Below are 18,206 nucleotides of genomic sequence, written 5' to 3'. Positions count from 1 at the left end.
TTCTTTTTTCTCTGCTTATTCATCTTTAGTAGAAGAAAGGACAAAAAGACCGGGTGAAAAGCTGCACCAAGAAAAGGTCTTTTGCAAGAATTTAAAAGAAGACAAAGGAGTCAGAGCTCAGTGTTCCTTGTGGAGGAACTGAGGGAAGAAGGGAGTCACCAGCAGGGAACCCAGGTGGGGCCTTAGGTAGTGGGAGAGCGGGCAGCACCCACAGGCACACAGACTGCCCCTCTGGGAAACACGGGGGAGCGTTTCTCTTGGGAAAGTAAGAGGGATTCCCAACCGTGGCAGGCAGCAGTTATCAGCAGCAACCACACAGCAACTTGTGCCTCTGGACTCTGTATGAAACCTCAGAAGGAGAAGCCCAAAGACTTTGGCTGGTAGAAAATGTGCCGTCCTGCTTGGGGGACCTGCCTGCAGTCGTCACTTCTGGTTTTGGAGCCCCAGCTCCACAGCTAGTTCAATCTGTGACCCTGAGTCACTCTGAATCACAGCTGCTTTATCTGTAAAACATAAATAATAATATCAGCCTCATAGGTGAAGAAGGATTTAGATGATTCTTACAGAACACCTGGCACAGTTTCTGGCACACAGGACAACCTCCCTGTGTGTTAATAGTTATAGGTGAATGATCCATGTAATTGCAACAACAGGGAGGCAGTTAAATAAGAATCCATGCTGTAAGTAATCAAGGAGGGGAAATCTTTAAGACTACACAGTAAGGAAAGCTCAGTCAACTAGTCCAACAACAAATAATGGTTCATTGTCCGCTCTGCAGGGCAGTGATAAAAAGCTGACCTTGACTCTGTACCTGCTTTCAAAGAGTTTAGTAAGGAAGACAGATATATGACTGCCAATGTACAGAAGATGTGTAATTTATCAGAGCTGTGGTATTGTATCATGCTGTTTAGGACACTGACTCTGGAAGCAGATTTCTTGAGTTCAAATCTCACCTCTGTCGCTCAGAGCTGTGTGACCTGGGATAAGGTACTCAACCTCTATGTGCCCAAGGTTCTCTTTCCCTGGATTGGGAAGATCCCCTGGAGAAGGAAATGGCAACCCACTCCTGTATTTTTGCCTGGAAAATCCCATGGATGGAGGAGCCTGCTGGGCTACAGTCCATGGGGTTGCAAAGAGTCACACACGACTGAGCGACTTCTCTTTCTTTCTTTCTTTCCCTTTATATAAGTGATGGTAATAATAACACTTGCATCCAAGACTTATGGTGAGGATTAATCTTGTGAATAATGTACAATGCTTAAAGGAATGCTTGACAGTCAATACATACTAGTTTTTATGACATTGTAACAGAAATGAGGAACCCGACTGCTTCCCTGTCTCTTCTTTCTTTTTTATTTTTTTTTGGCATAGAGGTTATTAGAAAAGGCTCCTGCTGGAAGTTGTGTCTAAGAAATCAGGTAGAGGCAGAGCTGTCCAGGGAGGAAAGAAGAGAATCCTAGAGAGGGAGACGGAATGTACAAAGACCCAAAGGAGAGAGCTAGCATCTTTGAAGTACAGCAATTAGTTCAAAATGGTAAGATTTGGAAATATGGGGGAAAGAGCAAAGGAAGGGAAAGAGAAGTGAGGTGAGAAACCAGATCATGAAGCGTTTTGTAAACCATCCTAAGGAGTTTGGACTTTCTCCCAAAAGCAGTGGGGAGCCTGGAGGAGTAATTTGATCAAATGATCAAAACTCCTGGAAACAGATGCCCCGAAGGTGAATGTGAATACGTAAAGACAGCACTGAGCTGAGGGTTACATCTCGGACAAGGCCCACATTTGGCAAAAGGGGAAAGAAAGGGCATCAGTAAAGGAGACTGAGAAGAAACGGCATCTTATGAGAATAACCAGGTAGCCCTGGGCCTGGACACAGCGGGAGGATAGGATTTCAAGTAGAAAGAGTTAAGCAAAGGATCGAGTGCAGCAGAGAGATCAAACAAAATAAGGCCTAAGAGAGGTTTATTGGTTCTGGCAATTAGGAGGTAATTGGTGACCTTGGAGCACTGAGGAAGTCCTGGAGCTGGATGCCATATGGCAGAGGAAGCAGAGGCTGGGAGAAAGTAGGCTCTTTGGATGAGGTCTCTGGATGCACCCAGCCTGGCATTAAAAGAAGGGAAATGAGAGGACTTAGAAGACCTGCAGGAGCTTCTGAATAGGAGAGACCCAAGAGATAATCTAAGTGAAGAGGAAGAATCTCTAAAGAGATGGAGAGAGCCAGGATGACTGATCGGTCCAGAAAGGAGAGGGAAGGGGTCTCCTTTAATTGGGCATGAAGTTCAGAAGACAGGATGGAAGCAGAAACAAAGACTGTTTCTGAATCTGAGAAAGGAGAGACTCCGAATTTGTTTTTTGTTTTTTAAGTTTTGGGAATGAAGGGAAATATATAGGAATAAGGGGACTTGTTATAATGGCAGGTTTTGAGTCAGCTGCTGTGTGACAAGCTTTAGCTACTTAAAGAGAAATGAGTAAAACAATTGCTGGGCACTCATGAGGCTCAGTGAGACTCTTTCTCAATAAATTTAATAAATTTGATTTTTCTATGAGCTTCCTGCAGTTGTGAGAATGAAAAATTTTGGCCATATTCTTCCTTAAGAAACTTGAATTGAACTCCAATTCAGAACTTCCAGAAGCTACTGAAATTTATAAAGTGACAGTCACTTTCTAACTCCCTTAATTCTACTAACCTTTTTCCAAAATTCATCATCACCTTTGAGAAGAACGGCCAAAATAAATAGTAGCAGCATTGCCAGTCATCCTCTCCTTCCACTTTCAGGATTAACTACATTTTAGTTTTTCCTTTTTAATGTTTTATTCAGACTTTCCAAAACATTGGAAACCCGTAGTTTCTCTAACTTTCTCAAGTTGTAACTCTACCTTACTTCCTACTTCTGCCATCCTCACCACCTCCAGTGTTGGAGGCCTCATCCCATGCATGTATTTCCTCTCTTACTGGTTTTCCTCATTGTGGTCTAGTATATTTTCAGTTTTTTGCTAAGTATGTACATTTGTCATAATTTCACATTGGCATTATTTAAATATCCAACTCATTGGAAAAGACCCTGATGCTGAAGAAGATTGAAGGCAAAAGGAGAAGGGGGCAGCAGAGGATGAGATAGTTGGATGACATCATCGATTCAGTGGACATAAGTTTGAACAAACTCCAGGAGATGGTGAAAGACAGGGGAGCCTGGCGTGCTGTGGTCCATGGGGTCGCAAAGAGTCAAACACGACTTAGCAACTGAACAACAGCAACAAATATCCAGTTATCCGAAGGGCAAGCTAAGTGATTGTCTTACCACATGGAACAGAATTTCTCTTTAAATCACTGCTTTTATTTGTTTTGAAGTTTAGACCTTAGAATTTATTGTTGTTGTTCAGTCGCTAAGTCATGTCCAACCTTTTTGTGACTCCTTGAACTGTAGCCTACCAGGCTCCTCTCTCCATGGGATTCTCCAGGCAAGAAAACTAGAGTGGGTTGCAATTTCCTTTTCCAGGGGATCTTCCCAACCCAGGGTTTGAACCCGCATCTCCTGCATTGGCAGGTGGATTCTTTACCACTGAGCCACCAGGGAAGCCCCTTTATCCCAGCATACACACAGCAATTTAAAAGTAGCTGACCGCTGCTAAACACAAATTTACCATTGGCGACTTCTAGAGTGGCATGTTGTTTTCTATTCAGAAAGACAATTTATAAAACAGTACTTTCAAATCTGATTTTTAAAACAACCAACAAATGTGGAGCCTTCCCCCAAAACTCTGAAAACTTTTGAATCATTTCACAACGTGCAGGACCCCTCCGAGGATGAAGGCTGCTTTCAGGGGCTCAGCCAGTACCCTTTCAGTAAAAGGGCATCGCTTCCCTAAAGTGAACCCCTGCTTAGAGAACATTTCTCATTTCCTGATAGTCAAACCAGACCAGAGAAGCCCATTCTGGGAAGTAAGTTCTCCACAGTGTTTCTGACCATAAAGCTGGGTCTCTGCAATCCAAAATTATTCCCAGCAGGGAGTCTAAATACAGCCTGAAGCTACGGAAAAGAAGAGTCCCTTTTTTGACCTGTTATGTCTATAAACTGTGATCACTTATTTTCATTCCAGAGCCTTACTTCGTGCTGAACCATGAAAAGCAAAAATACATTTAAAATATTAAACCGTAAGCTATTAGAGAAGGGTAAAAGCGTCCCTTTGTGTCAGGATTTCTTCTGTCTGAAGGGATGAATAGCAGTCGCCTCTTTCTGACATAAATAGCTTTCATATAATACCTTCCGGTGCAGAGGGCGGGGGGTGGGGATGGCTTTAGGACAAAATACGGTCACCACTCCTCTTCCCCATGCATGAACTTTTGAACAGGAAAATAACATTAACAGATTATTAAGCTACTTGTCACCAAAGGAAAGTAGATGGCATTTTTGTGCCTTAGATAATTTGTAGCATAAAAGAAAAGTCATCAAAAGGATAGTCTTTCCTTCCCCTGCTTTTAAATTCACTATTTTTTTTTCCTCTTTCCAGCTTAATCTACATTGTCCTAAGCTTTCTGACTTGTTATTTTGTTCCTTATTGCACATGGCTTAATTTTCCATTCTAAAAATCTAGATTAGGTTTCAGAGTCCAGAGTGAGAGAAAGGAACTATTGAAAAACACTTTTTTTTTCCTTCTTTTTTCTTTCCTTTTTTTCCTAAGGGAAGGCTTTGGTTCTCAGGGGATATCAAATTTCAGTGTCAGTTTTGTAAATAAGTATCAGGAAATCTGCTGTCTACCCACGCCAGGCTGTTTGTCTTATTTGTGTGTTTGGAGTAAACTCATCTACAAGTGTTTCCCTGATAAAGTTAACACTTAGTTAATTACCCAGAGCCTTGACATGTCCTCTAATTGCCATTTGGCTAGCAAACGTTTGATACTTGTCTTGGATAGAATTTGTTGAGGCCTAGAGAGGCAAGCTCTTGATGGATGGGGAACAAACCAAATAAATACAGTATTTTATGTTCTTTTAATTCAGGGCCAAGTGGATTTGGATGAAGTGTTTATTTAGTTTGCTGGCTGTTTCAAGATGCTGTGGTGTATTGATTCCTTTTATTACTAGCAGCCGTTTAACCTGACCTCTTCCAGATCCAGTATTTTAAAAGCCATAAATTTTAACTTTACTTATGAGCACAGGCTGAAATGCTGTGAAAGCCTTTTTATTAGTTGAGCTCCACCATTCTCGATGCTCTCGTGTCACCCGTGGCAGCAATATTTAGGGCTTCTTAAATGAGACTGGCTGCTCAACTGCCAGGGAGGGGTGCACACAGCTATCAATGAAGTCATAAACATTTCAAGTGTACAGGATTCCATGATGCGAGAGCAGACAGGTGCAGGAAAGAAGGGGCAGGCCTAAGGAGAAAAGGACTGGGGTTGATCATGTTAAATAAACATTTACTTTAGCATCTCAGATACTAAGCACAGCTGGGAAACAAGGAACAGAATACCAGGTAACCAAAGAGCAGGGTGGAGTCAGAGACTGACTGGCAACGCCACTCACACAACTGCCCTGATCTGCATGTTCCAGGGTCTTAGGCACAACCTTAATTTCTGGAATTAAAACAAACCAAGACTGACTTTCTCACCTATACTGTGAAAATATATGCTTTCCGTCACAGACTGATTTGAACAAGATCTAGGAGAGACTCTAGAATGTCAGTTCTCAACTCTTTGAAGATACCACGACCTATCCTCCAAGGACAGGGAACTGTTTTATGTCATTCCGCAAATCAAAACCATTTCATCTTGAAATAGCCCAGTCATAAACCTCCTGGCCAGGTGTATACCCTTTAAAGAGTCTAATTTTCCATAAAAAGAAGAAAAGGATAAATTATATATGAGTTTATTCCTGAAATGCATCACTAGGTAAGAATGCCTTATATTTGGAGTTGAGGAAGAAACTTAATTCTATGTTGTGGCTTCCTGGTTTTAACTTATGCACACCAGTAGCTTTGGTCTGCTTTGTAGAAAATTTCCCATCAGTTTTCTCATTATCAGAGATGCTTGTTTAAACAAGTTTTCTTTTCTCAACCCTTAGACCTCTTTTTATTTGATCATGCAGCAAAACTCTAATACAGCATTAGTGAGGTTATCTAAGCAAAAAATTATCATTTTACCATAGGGAAAAAAAACTCGAGCTACAAAGAGAAAAACTCATATTGAAATAATTTAAATAAAAACACCTCTGACAAAAGAGAAATGAGATCCCCTCCATCTTCACTTTATATTTGTTTGCAGAGGAATTTGAACCATAATGATATGTGCTTGGAACATCTTTCTCTGCAGAAGAATTTAATCCAAAATGATATGTGTTTGGGCTTGGTTTGTTATTTTACTTTACCAATCTCTGCCTTTTTTTCCTTAATGAGGGTCTTCTTAAGAATCATTATACAACCTCTGGCCAGAGACTTCTGTCCAAGCATTTTAAGAGGACAGCTATTTTCAATAATCTGAGTGAAACTTAAAAGATAAACCTTAATATTTGTCTCTTCTCTGGATATTTCACCAACTTAAGTAAGAAAAATGGAATAGATTTAAATGTCTTCTTAAAATTAAGTTGCTTCCCCAAATCATATTTCTTAAATCTCTAAAATAGGAGAAATGTTCTTAGTAATTAAAAAAAAAAATCAGGGTTAAAAGAACATCAGAATTTTACTATCTTTCAGTTTAAGAAATTGCCTAAACTCAGTTGAATAAAGGCCCATTGTATCCAGAGAATTGTTTGGTCTTCATATTAAAGCCAAAAGCCTTTAGAGTGTGGGATCTTTACATGACTGTGGCCAAAGACTTCTGCCCTAGCATTATAAGGAGCTAGGCTTTCTTATTAATTCTGTTCCCTAAATGTGATTGAATTCAGTGCACTAAACAGCAACAAAACTTTTACTGTGTTCTTTTTTAAAAACCTTTTTTAATCAAGGTAGATCTAAACATATTCTTTATCCAAACTGTCATGTGACCAATACCTTTTTTTGATAACTATGCATCAAAATTTTTTTAAAATTATAGTAAAATGTACATAACATGAATTTACCATCACTCTCTTTAAGTGTTCAGTTCAATAGTATTAAGTACATTTACATCCCTATGCACCCCACTTCTAGATATTCTAATGAATTTCCCTGCAGTAAGCAGGCCTCTTCTGCAGCCAGACAGCCAGGGTGTATTTAATGATCTGGGTGGACTGTTTTCCCCTACACCCACAAGAGGGAAAGCCGTTGTTACCTTGGGGAAGTTACTCAGATTTCTAGAAAAACTTTCCATTGGGTTGGCTGTCATGGTGTGAATTAAAAGGTTATGTCAGAGGTTAAACTATGCAATTAAATCAAGAAAGCAGATTATTTTAGTCTCTGACATTAACTTTTGAAAAGAGACAGGATTGGCTGTACTTAGTCGCATATAAACTGCACAAAGCAAGCAACAGGAAAAAAAAATTATGTCAGAAGGTACATCCCTTGAAAGAAAATAGTTCCCTCTCACACCTCTAATTTTTCATCTTAATTCTGTTACTTCATGAGGCTCCTTATCCTTTGCCAGATCTGCACACAGTGGCTGATGTGTTGTGATGGGTTATTTTTGTTTTTCTGCCTTAAAAAACATTCCCACACTCCCTTGATAATTATCTGCAAATTAACCTTTTCTCTAACTGGAATATTTAGTGGGATAGAGTACAGAAAATAGGAGTATGTAAGTGAGACTCTTTGGACAGGAGATAAATTCTTTGAGGCCACAAGGCTGTCATTTATTAAATGACGGCTACAGTCCACTAAATGGGCCCCTTTTGACCTGAAAGAGTTAATGCTGTATTGAAAGTGTCTGGGTTGTCCCCACCTCTTCTCCCTTGGAAGGCTCTGACCCACTAATGGTGGTAATAATAATAATAGAAAACAATCCCACTTGGCCTCCATTGCTCTAAAGCTGTTAATGGTATCCTAATGTTTTCTCTTCTATAAGTCTAACTGAAAACCAACGTTCTGCTCAGCTAAAATTTCTAATGTGGTATTTTTTTCACTGAAGTTTTTACATCCTGTGCAGGGTGCTGAGTAAGGAATAAGGCAAAGGCTTATAATTGGTCTTTTAAATCACCATAAACACTTATTTCATGCCCCCCCATGGCTATATCTAGTGCCCATAACTCAGTCATAAGATGATGGGAAAAACTATTTAATGATGCACCACAAGCTCCTTCCTAAATTCTTCTCCAGAACTAGGCAGGGAATATAAAAATATGACAGTGTGCTCAAAAATTGATTTAAAAATAAGGACAAAAGTAGCTGTTTTTGGTTGTTGTTGTTATATTATATTATATATTAGCTGTGAACCAAGTAGTGCTTTCTTTTTAGACATAAGCACTTTTTAGAAAAGCCATACTTTTTTGTTTTTATTATAATTAATTATTAAAAGTAGAAAAGGATTCTGTCATGTTTGTGGTGTTGGAAAAGAATCTTGAGAGTCCCTTGAACAGCAAGGAGATCAAACCAGGCTGTTTTAAAGGAAATCAACCCTGAATATTCAAGGACTGATGCTGAGACTGAAGCACTGATACCTGGGCCATGTGATGAAAGAGCCAATTCATTGGAAAAAACCCTGATGCTGGGAAAGATTGAGGACAGGAGGAGAAGGGGACAACAAGGATGGTTGGATGGCATCACTGACTCAATGGACATGAATTTGCGCAAGGTCCAGGAGATGGTGAAGGACAGGGAAGCCTGGCGTGCCACAGTCCATGGGGTCACAAAGAGTCGGACACGACTGAGCTATGAAGAACAACAATGTTTGGAACAGAACTGGGGCTTCTGGTCTGGAAGACTGACTTTGGTGAAAAGCGAAGAATGATCATACCTCCTTGCTGGGGCATTGTTCAGATGACAAACATTTGGCACAGAGCCTATCACATAATAAGTTCTAGATAAAGATTAGCTACTGTTATTGTTGTTGAACCAAAACAAAAAATCCATCCCAGTTTTAGGTCCTTAGGCCATACACACTAAGAGAAAATGAGTCCCACCTAATATGTGGTACAGTTCGAAATCCCCTCCTTGTTTATCATCTGTAGCAAAGAACGAGTGTGTTCAAGGAACTGTGTTTGGGCACAGGGCCTCAGACTTCAGAGACTTCATGTCTCTGATCCAGTGGGATCAGTCATGCGCCTGGTCACCTGGTTGCTTCACTCACTTTGTGCTGTCTCTGTCCTTCATCTCTGTGCTCCCCCAGCCCCTAATGACTTCTCTACAGGAGACTGATCGGTGGGCTTGCCACCCCTCCATGGGCCTCTGTTGTCATGTCTCACCCATGTTGTGTGTGTATATATATATATAGATAGATAGATAGATATAGTATGTTGCAGCTTTGCTACTTTCTTGAACATAGGTAATTACATCTGATCACAATAAAAATCCATGAAATTAGCACCACTGTTAACTTAGACAGGTTAACTTCACCTGCCTGTGCTTCAGTTTCCTCAACTCTACAATGGAGCTAACCATAGTATGTACCTCATATACTTGAGTTAAGGAATATCTTTGTAAAAGTACTCAGAACATGCCTAGTATAGTGACAGTGGGTGTTTATACTGTCACCATCATTATCACCCTCAATATAATCTTTTTCATTTTTCCACTTTTACTGATGAAGAAACTGAAGCCCAGAAAGGTTAAACAGCTTGCTGAGACCCAAGGTCTTCCAAGTCCATACCCAAGATGCCTCTTACGTCAAAGTCTTTATTGCTAACCACCCAAGGCCATTTGCTTCTAGTCCATCATTTTCTTACTCAGTTTACAAAAAGTGAAAGTGAAAGTCTCTCAGTTGTTTCTGACTCTTTGCGACCCCATGAACTATACGGTCTATGGAATTCTCTATGCCAGAATACTGGAGTGGGTGGCCTTTCCCTTCTCCAAGGGATCTTCCCAAACCAGGGATCTAATGCAAGTCTGCCGCATTGCAAGTGGATTCTTCATTAGCTGAGCCAAAAGGGAAGCCCAAGAATACTGGAGTGGGTAGCCTATCCCTTCTCCAGGGGGTCTTCCCAACCTGGGAATCAAACCAGGGTCTCCTGCATTGCAGACGGATTCTTTACCAACTGAGCTATGAGGGAAGCCCCACTCAGTTTACAGAGAAGTTCCTAATTCACAGTTTAGAAATTCTATGAAAGAGAAGCTTAAGATAAACACACCCATACAGCACATGCCCCCCTCCAGAAAGAAACACCTTCTCCCTGTGGGGCAGCTCTGCCTCTTCCCAAATATGAAGTCTCTGTTGAGTGGCCCCAGGAATACAATAGAAGGACAGGCGCTTAAAAGTGATATCACATTTACTCTTATATTGTCAAAATCCAGTTGTAGGTACCTTGTTTGAACCCTTGGTCAACCATAGTAAGAATTGATTGTATTCAACTTTTGGAAGCCTTTCTGTTTTTTTTCTAAAGTGTATAACAATTAGTAATAGGCCTATAATTATTAGTAATCATCTAGAGAATGGTCCTCTCTTTATGGAGGAGTCAGGGGCCAAGCTGAACAGGTGAATCTAATGCAACTCTTCTCATTGTTGGGGGATTTGTCCCTCCTAAAACTCACCCTAGAATATGTCCACCAACAGACATGCTTCTCACTGCTGTTACCAACTCTGTACTTATGTTCCCTTCACCAGTGGTATAGCCAAGAAAGAGTCTTCCCTGCTTCCCAAGTATCTGTCAGAAGACCTGAGTTAGAATAACTAGCACGTGTTTATATGAAGGAAAAATTGGAGAATAGAGTGTTAAATCAAGACCATAAGTTACAATTGAAAGAAACAAATTTCATTCTGGCTCTTGCAAGGAAGCTAATTTGTTGACACAAGTAACTTAAAAGTTCAGAGGAGCATCTACATAAAGATATGGGTGGATCTCTATGCATTGGAGATGGAAATGGCAACCCACTCCAGTGTTCTTGCCTGGAGAATCCCAGGGACAGAGAAGCCTAGCGGGCTACCGTCTGTGGGGTCGCACAGAGTCGGACACAACTGAAGCAACTTAGCAGCAGCAGCAGCAGGGCCTATATGAACAATACTCTCTCTCACACACACAGTTTTAGTGCATCTCTTTGTAGAAAAACAAGATGGTTAACAGCAGCCCCAGGTTTATCCTCCCAATAATCCCAGTAGCAAACAAGATGACTTTTTCCTAATCATTCTTCAAGGATTAGTTCCAAGTATTCCAACAATATACTCCTGAGCCAACCAGAGGGATGAAATGGCTAGGCATGCCTGGGTTAGAGGCACACTTCTGGGTGAGAGTAGGGGAGGTGTAGTAAACCAAAGAAAATCAGGATACTCCTTCTAGGTGGAATAGTGGATACAGGGTAGGAAGAAAAAAGAATGGATATCAATAGTAGGGGGAGGTAGAAAGGACAGATCAGAATAACTGGAGAAAGTGGTGCTCTTTCTCCATGAGCTTCTCTGAGTCAGTAAAACAACATTTCCAGGTACTCCTGACATTTCACTACAACCCAGCAAGAATTTCAGTACAAAATAGATTGATCATAGATTTCCCCAAGAGAGAGTTATTAATGGAAATACCACCTTCTTGTAACCTTGATTCCTGCTGGCAAGGGCTCCTCAAGCTGAGTTACAGGGAAACTCCAGCGTGTTGTCAGATTTCACAACAATATTAAATGGGACTTCCTTTTCATATTTGCTACCTCATTTATTTTGTGTGTCCCCATGTTATTAGTTTTACTGCCCATTAATCATTATATATTACAAAACATAGTAAAGTGTGCTAAAGAAGAGAGAGCACTGGGTCTGACTGTGACAGTCACAGCTTAGCCATACGAGGAGGAGGCTTAGGGCGACAGGCAATGCTCCTTCCTACCCATCCCCAGAGGCTCAACCATGAGCACCCCTCACCTCCCAGTAGACTGGTATATGTTTCTTTAGCCTTTCCCACTTGATCAAAGAAAGATCTGAGGACAGTAGTCTGTTCACTGTGAGGACAGATGACTAACACACTAAAAATGTTTCTGAAGAAATTGTTTCACAAAAGCCTGAAGTTATAATTGTAAAAAGGAAGAAAGTAAATAGAAAGGTATTTTATGAGCAGTGAGTTCTATTATTGTATAATACTTCAATCTTTCCTCTAATTTGTCCTGTAAGCTTCTTCCAAATTATCTTTTCTCACAATAACAGTATTATCAAGCCATTCCTCTGGTGAAAAACTTTAAAAAGCTTCCGATTGCCCCCTGCTCTGAGTCTAGCCTTCTTAGCCCAATTTTGAGGCCCTTCTTATCTCACTTCCTCCTTTGTCCCCACACTTACTTCCTGTCAGGTCCCAGTTTCCCCTTGCTGATCATTCATCCTGTGTTCCACAGCGGGCATGTCAGGACTTCTCCTCGTGCTTTTCTCTTGCAGTAGAGTGTCCACATCCTACTTTCCCCATGTATTCGATCCATCTTTGAGGACATTCATTCATGAGGACGGGCTTCCCTGGTGGCTCAGACAGTAAAGCGTCTGTCTGCAATGACGGAGACCCGGGTTCGATCCCTGGGTTGGAAAGGTCCGCTGGAGAAGGAAATGGCAGCCCATTCCAGTATTCTGGCCTGGAAAATCCCATGGATGGCGGAACCTGGTAGGCCACCCTCTGTGGGGTCGCAAAGAGTCGGACACAACTGAAGTGAATGAGGACACTTCATTCATGAGCTTATCCTAAGACTTGAGATCACAGTGTGCTTTCTCTTCTCTCGACTTCCCCAAGTCTAAACTACTCCAGCCCTGAGCCCTGCTGTATGTCAGCTCTGTCATTTAGAGAGATGCCTATTGACTACTGATCCCCAAAACCTATAACCTCGTCTGTTTTGCCATCGTGTTGATGGTGTCATGGGTCAGTCTGAGAGAGAGGAATCACTTGGCTGGTGAAAAAGACTTACTGGCTCTTTATTTGCTGTCCCTGACATGGTTCTTTTTATCAAGTTATTTTAACATCTGGCTTCTTTTTGGAAAATGCCTCTTAAGAAATAAGCTTACTGGGGCTATTGAAAGTGGAAAACAATTAAACAATACAAAACAGAAAAGGTAGAAGTTTTGAATAAAGAGTGAAAATTCAAAGCTAATGATGACTTGGGCCCACAATGTATGGATATAGAAACAGAAATTTTCCTGGCATCATCTTGGTTGTAGATAATCCTCCTAATGACTGTAAACATTGCTCATGAAAGAAGGCATATGGTACAAACTAATGTTTACTAAATATTTACTGCATGCCAGGTTCAAGATCTGTATCAGATAACCTAACTACCATGTGCTTGCGTGCATGCTAAGTGGCTTCAGTCGTTTCTGAATCTTTGTGACCTTATGGACCAAAGCCCACCAGTCTCCTCATCCATGGGATTCTCCATGCAAGAATACTAGAGTAGGTTGCCATGCACTCCTCCAGGGGATCTTCCTGACCCAAAGACAAAGTGATGTCTCTGCTTTTTAATTCACTGTCTAGGTTTTTCATAGCTTTTTCCCCAAGGAACAGGCGTCTTTAATTTCATGGCTGCTGTCACAGTCTACAGTGATTTTGGAGCCCAAGAATATAAAATCATGAAAGATAAAAATCTTAAAACCTGAGAATTACACTGTCTCTGATAAGATACTCATAGTAGGAACAGCAAGCAGAGACCATTACCTCATAACTGTTAGAATGGCTGTGTGCACTAGTCTGGAAAGCAGTATAGCGGTTTCTCAAAACATTAAAAATAGAACTATCATGTGACCCAGCACTTCCACTTATGGATGTATATCCTAAGAAATGAAATCACTGTTTTGAAGAAGTATTTATATTCCCACATTTATTGCAGCTTCATTCAGAATAGCCAAGATATGGAACAACCCAAGTGTCCATCAATGGATGAATGGAAAAAGAAAATGTGATATAGAAGGAAAATTATGACCAACCTAGATAGCATATTCAAAAGTAGAGACATTACTTTGCCAACAAAGGTCCGTCTAGTTAAGGCTATGGTTTTTCCAGTGGTCATGTATGGATGTGAGAGTTGGACTGTGAAGAAAGCTGAGCGCCAAAGCATTGATGCTTTTGAACTGTGGTGTTGGAGAAGACTCTTGAGAGTGCCTTGGACTGCAAGGAGATCCAACTAGTCCATTCTGAAGGAGATCAGCCCTGGGATTTCTTTGGAAGGAATGATGCTAAAGCTGAAACTCCAGTACTTTGGCCACCTCATGTGAAGAGTTGACTCATTGGAAAAGACTCTGATGCTGGGAGGGATTGTGGGCAGGAGGAGAAGGGGATAACAGAGGATGAGATGGCTGGATGGCATCACCTACTCGATGGATGTGAGTTTGAGTGAACTCCGGGAGTTGGTGATGAACAGGGAGGCCTGGCGTGCTGCGATTCATGGGGTCGCAAACAGTCGGACACAACTGAGCGACTGAACTGAATACATACACACACACGCACACATACATACATACATTTATATGCACACACACATATATACATACACATGCATGCACACACATAAATACCTACATATACAGTGGAATGTTACTTCACCATAAAAAAAGACAGAAACCCTGCCATTTGTGACAACATGGCCTTGAGAGCATTACGCTAACTGAAATAAATCAGAAAGACAAATACTGCATGATCTCACTTATATGTGACTCTGAAAAACCCATACTTATAGACACAAAGAGTAGAATGGTGGTTGCCAAGAGCTGAACGATGGGGAAAATGAGAAAGGATGTTGGTCAAAGGCTACAAACTTAGTTATAAATGCTGGGGATCAATGTACAGCATGGTAACTGTAGTTAACAACACTGTATTATATACTTGAAGGTTGCTAAAAGAGTAGATCCTAAGTGTTCTCATCATACATACACACAAGAGGTAATAATGTGAGGAGATGAAGGCAATAATGAACCTTGTTGTGGAATCATTTTACAATATATACATGTATCACATCAAGTCAAAATGTAAGTATGTATGTATCAAAATCAAATATGTATGTATCAAATATTGGGTTGACCAAAAAGTTTTGTTCGGATTTTTCCCTAAGATGTTAAAGATGAACCTGGGGCTTCCCAGTGGTGCTAGTGGTAAAGAATCCGCCTGCCAGTGCAGGAGACTGAAGAGATGAGGATTCGATCCCTGAGTGGGGAAGATCCCCTGGAGAAGGGCATGGCAACCCACTCCAGTATTCTTATCTGGAGAATCCCATAAACAGATGAGCCTGGAGGGTTACAGTCCACAGGGTTTTAAAGAGACACAGCTAAAGCAACTTAGCATGTCCTTGATACATTGCATCATTAAACTTATATCATTATATATCAGTTATATCTCTATTAAAAAAATAAAATGTTTACCCAGGGTAAAAAAAAAATCAGAGATTCACAGGAACAATTCATTTCTCTTGACTTCCGCCCTCTCCTAGACACATACTGGGGCACACTCTCATTGAAAGCAATGGTGAGTATATTTTATGCAACCCTTCCTCCTTCCTCTCCTTCTTTGTAGCTCTCTCTGGACATGAAAAAAACATTTGAATTTGAATAAGATCAATGGTGTAAGATGTGGCTTCATTTTGTACAGGAAAGAACTTTATAAATTATAAAGCAACAGGGAAATGTTAGTTACTATTTCACTTGCCTTCTATTCCTCTTAGGACTTAGCACAGTTCTGAGTGACAAAAACTAGTCAGTAAATACTCATTGATGGCTGACTTGATTTTTAACTTGAAGTTTTACCAGTAGATTGAACCTAGGTTGAAGTGCACCTCTTAAGAGGTTGTTATTCATATTACTGGGAGTTTCCCTTGTGGCTCAGCTGGTAAAGAACCCGCTTGCAATGCGAGAGACCTGGGTTCCATCCTTGGGTTGGGAAGATCCCCTGGAGAAGGTAACGGCTACCCACTCCAGTATTCTGGCCCGGAGAATTCTAAAACCTGTATAGTCCATGGGGTCACAAAGAGTTGGACACAACTGAGCAACTTTCACTCACTCACTCATTTGTATTACTGAATATTCTCATTACATATAATCGTATAATTGTTATTCAAAGGTATAAAACCTTACTTTCTATCAGTTCTGAAAATAGTAATTGAAAATTTCAGTTGTTTTTTTTTTTCTTTTTAGTGCAGTCCATTAGCTATAAAAAGGGGAGAAATGAATAAAGCAAAAGTATAAAAATAATTTCGGGCCCTCAAAAAATACAGGTACCCAGTTTATACAACATCATGTAAAAATATCTTCATGTGGGTACCATCCAAGAAATCAATCAGTTTGACCTTTTTGGTATGCTAATAGTTTTTTAAGAAACTTATTAGAATTCTTCTTAGTGTACTTTATTTTGAGAGTATGGCATTATACAACCCACGTAAGGCATAAACCACTCAACAATCAAAAGCAGAAGAAAGAGGTGCTATTGAAGTAAGCCATACAAAGAATAAGTGGTAAAAAGAATGAGGTGGGGGAAAAAAAATCACTGAAACCATTTGTGTTTGGAATGAAAAGCCTGTTAGCAAGACATACAAGGAGGACTTGGAAGGAGAATAAATGTATTCTTGGCAGTGGGGAAAAATAAGACTATTCAAAGTGTGCATAAGGACAGGGAAATAGCAGAAAAGGTTAATATCACAAAGAGAGAAGTTAAGTTGAAAGGAATGACTAGTAGAAAAAGACAAAGCATAGAGATGAGAGAGTAATTATAAGGAGGGTAGAAATAATTAGATCCTTGAAAATAGGACCAAAAAACCTAGGGTTATATTAGTGAAAACAAGAGGCTGTGAGTGAACGTTGAGGGAGTAAAGCAATCATGGGGTAAACTCCCTGTAGCGTCACAGCACTAGGGTGGAGCGTGGTCCCCATGCTCTCACGCCTCTTCACTTGTACCTTCCTTTATCCCTACAACAAATGTTTATTCAGTACTTCTCTGCACTGAGGATACCAAGATCAGCAAGACAGAAAACGGTAGGTGGCGTTCATCCATCCTACTGATCCCATTCCACAGGTAGGAAAGCTGGCCTCTTTAATCAGTTCATTTGACTCTTAAGTGAGGTGTTTTTTTTTTTTCCCCCACTTAAATAATAAAAGTTATGTTTTTTTTCTTCTTTAAGTATTCACATTTCCTTCCAGACAACAATGCTGTTTGTATAATTTTTAAACTTGTTATTATCCTGAATGCCAGTTTGGGGGTACTGTTGTTGTTTTTAATCTGGTAGAGTTATCCTGACAAGGCAGAGAGAAAACAAAAGATTACAACAAACCAGTCTGTGGGCCGTGGATTTGACTGAGTTCTCCAGGTGCCTTAACAGAATCTCCTCAGATATGGTTTTAAATATATGTATTTTTTTAAGAGTTTGCCTACTAAATTGAACCACAGCATCCATTTTCTTATCCACAAAGTTAAAAAATAAAAAGACAGGAGATTGTCATCAGAATATTTTAAGTATAGTAAATTTACCATTTATTACATTTGTTGGATGTAATTTGAGTCCAGGAAAAAAAAAAGCAAAATATGGCATCAGGTTTTGACTTTCCATTTATAAATAAGAGAGATTTTTTAGTGAAGAAAAGTAAAGTGTACAGCAACACTTAGTGTAGATGTGGAGTCACTTGGAGGGCCATGCCCACATTTATAATCAAATCATTTGTTGTATTTGTCCACCTAATCTTCCCATAATTTTCTCTAGATCTTTTCACTTTAAAATAGACAATGTTTAGAGTCAGAGTAGGAGAGATTATACAAATATATAACTCTTAATGAGAAGTTCATTATTGAATATTTTGACATGAATTTCAGGAAATGATTAGACCCCGAGATTTATGAGACTTAAAAGGAAAAATAAAAAATAAACTCTTCTCCTAGAGAACTTGGAAATTGCCAGTAAAAGAACTGAGACCCAAATGTCAGCAGATAACATATAAACCAGATTACATTATGCCCTGCAGTAATGAATAGGAAACAGGGCACTGCGATAAGCTTGGAATGATGATCAATATTTGGAATATTGAGATAGGCAAGAAGGTAATTAGGCCCATTATGGACACAGCACAGATAACATAATTTGGGAAATTATACATTTATATATTATGGGAATTTTTTTTCTGGGCTAATGGATTTGCAATGATATCTATTAAAGCATATAAGGCATTTAGCCTCCAGGGGAAACTACTAAAAAAAACACACACACAAAATTTTCAGTAAGTTTAATCTAAAATAAAAA

At 40.0% G+C, this 18,206-nt stretch overlaps 1 protein-coding gene across 14 annotated transcripts in view; it reads left to right on the top strand.

Annotated features, from left to right (window-relative positions):
* Positions 1-18,206, top strand: part of PARD3B (par-3 family cell polarity regulator beta) — a 1,159,019-nt gene that overhangs the window by 790,640 nt on the left and 350,173 nt on the right. Inside the window, exon 17 of one of the 14 annotated variants that reach the window (XM_086344531.1) lies at positions 1-18,206. This exon is cut by the window's left edge and continues 34,380 nt beyond it. The exons of the other annotated variants lie outside the window; for them this stretch is intronic. The gene's annotated coding sequence lies outside the window, so the exon portion shown is untranslated. 14 annotated transcript variants of the gene reach the window in all.

The sequence above is a fragment of the Bos grunniens genome, chromosome 2 (genome assembly GCF_055505025.1).
Source record: "Bos grunniens cultivar Pamir isolate PY7600 chromosome 2, Bosgru_T2T1.0, whole genome shotgun sequence".
Classification (NCBI taxonomy): Eukaryota; Metazoa; Chordata; class Mammalia; order Artiodactyla; family Bovidae; genus Bos; species Bos grunniens.
The sequence above is the reverse complement of the archived record's forward strand: the minus strand, read 5'-3'. Positions and strand labels throughout refer to the sequence as shown.